Source organism: Hevea brasiliensis, chromosome 11 (assembly GCF_030052815.1).
Source record: "Hevea brasiliensis isolate MT/VB/25A 57/8 chromosome 11, ASM3005281v1, whole genome shotgun sequence".
NCBI classification, from domain to species: domain Eukaryota; kingdom Viridiplantae; phylum Streptophyta; class Magnoliopsida; order Malpighiales; family Euphorbiaceae; genus Hevea; species Hevea brasiliensis.
In genome coordinates, this window is record NC_079503.1 from 9,501,742 (window position 1) to 9,503,926 (window position 2,185).

General features: G+C 33.5%; 1 non-coding gene across 1 annotated transcript; it reads left to right on the forward strand.

Annotated features, from left to right (window-relative positions):
* Positions 1-250: 250 nt before the first annotated feature.
* On the forward strand, positions 251-357 carry LOC131171037 (small nucleolar RNA R71). Its single transcript, XR_009141791.1, has one exon. It is a non-coding gene; the product is annotated as a small nucleolar RNA R71 (small nucleolar RNA).
* Positions 358-2,185: the final 1,828 nt, after the last annotated feature.

The window sequence follows — 2,185 nt, forward strand, 5'->3', positions numbered from 1 at the left end:
GCTTAGCTTGTCCATTTTCCTTGTTAAAGCATCAAACATAGCATTAATCATATTCATGGCATCAAGCTCAAACATATTAGCTGGTTTCTTGATCTCGTTCCTCTCACAACTCCACTGATAATTCTTATAAGCAATTTTATCAAGAGCAGAAAAAGCTTCATCTTCAGATTTCTCCATAAGATCACCTCCAGAAGATGCATCAATTGGTGAAACTCCATTGTAAAAGTGTTGAACAAACATCCACTTAGGAATCCCATGATGTGGACATCTTCTTTGCAAATCCTTGTACCTCTCCTTTGCTTCATATAAGCTCTCATCATCTCTAGGTTTGAAGGAAGTCATCTCATTTCTTAGCTTAGTTGTCTTGCTTAGTGGAAACTATTGAGCTAAAAATGCTTGAGAAAGTTCATCCCATGTTGTGATAGAACCCGGTGGTAAAGAATGTAACCACTCTCTAGCTCAGTCCTTCAAAGAAAAAGGAAATAATCTGAGTTGAATTGCATCATCAGAAACTCCATTTATCTTCAACATATCACTGATCTCAAGAAAGTGTGCTAGATGCACATGTGGACTTTCACTTGGACTTCCCCCAAATAGTGATTGTTATACCATCTGACAGAGTACAGGCTTCAGTTCAAAATTATTAACTTCTACTCTTGGTCTTGTGATACTTGGCATGAAATCCGCAATGTTAGGATAGGCGTGATCCTTCACAGAGCAGTTGTTATTATTGTTGGCCATTTCTTCTTGTAATTGCTCTTGCTCTTGTGCTCTTTCTTGTTGTTGTTGAGCTTTAAATTTAGCTTTTCTCCTCTTAGATTCTGCTCTTAAAGCTCTTGCTGTCTTTTCTATTTCTAGATCAAAGAATAAATTGATTTCTTCACTTTTTGTCCTTCTCATAAAATAAAGTACCTGAAAAATAATATAAACAAATTTTCAAAGTAATATGGTAAAAGAAAATAAAATAAAATGCCCAAATTAACCAAACAAACAATCGTTCACTATCAAACAAAAATCAAATCCCCGGTAATAGTGCCAAAAACTTGTTGCGGGTCGTCTCAAGTAATAGAGTGATGAATCAAGTATCATTCCCACGAGGATTTGTCGTTTGAGTACCAAACAATGAATGAAATGATTATTTGGGCTAATGATTGATGAATAATTGGTAAATGTAAATGAGTAAAGTAAATTGATTAATCTAATTAGAATGAGTAAAGAGCAAGCAAATAAATTCTAAATCTAGTTTGCAATTAAACTAAATTAATAATGGATAATTTAAATTAAAGTCTGATTATGTTAAAAGTGATTCCAGAGTTGGGGGTTTATGCATAAATTAATTGGGATTTGTCTTGGGTATTCTAATTTTTAGGGAAAAATAGAGTTTGAAGGTGATTGATTCTAAATTCCTTTGATATCTTTTTCAAGCAAACCAAAGTGTGTTCTAAAATAACCAAACCTACTTTCGTATGTTATTTGATTACTTTAAAACCCATTAAGTTTTTAAGCAATCATTAATTCCTCTTAAAATCCTAGTTTATTTCTAAATCTAGGTAATTTTAAGTTCCAATCCTTGATTATCTATCAATGACTTTCACCTTTTGGTCCTTCAATCAAAGATTAACACAATACCGAATGGGTACCAACATTAGGCAATTAAAACAAGCACACAAGGAAGGAATCAAAACTCATATTTATATAAAATATGGAAATACCCAGTCCAAATCCACAAATTAATCTAAAACATATTTTCCAACTCTGAAATCTAAAGAGTTTACTCACTCATATTGGTATTTACAAGAAAGATTGATGGAAAAGTAAAGAAAAACATGATAAGAGGACTAAAAATAGAAAAACCCAGGTAGAAGAACCCAAAACTCTGATTTCTGGAGCTCCTAAAGATGGTTGCAGTAGCTCCTCTCTCAGAAAAATGATGTCCTCCTCGTCTCTCTATTTATAATTTTTTTTCTTTTCTTTTGTTTCTTCTCGTTTCCTCTTGTGGCAAAAACTAGAAAATGATAAATTTATATGGTCCCAAAAAGTTGCCCTAAAAGTGAATAAGAGCCAAGAAGTGGGTAGGAAATGAGGTATAGAAATGTCCAAGTCAGCAGAGTCATTCACATTTTGGGCAGTCTGCTTAGGGTACTACTTACCCTAAGTAGCTTCTTCAGCAAATTTCGGCCTGTGG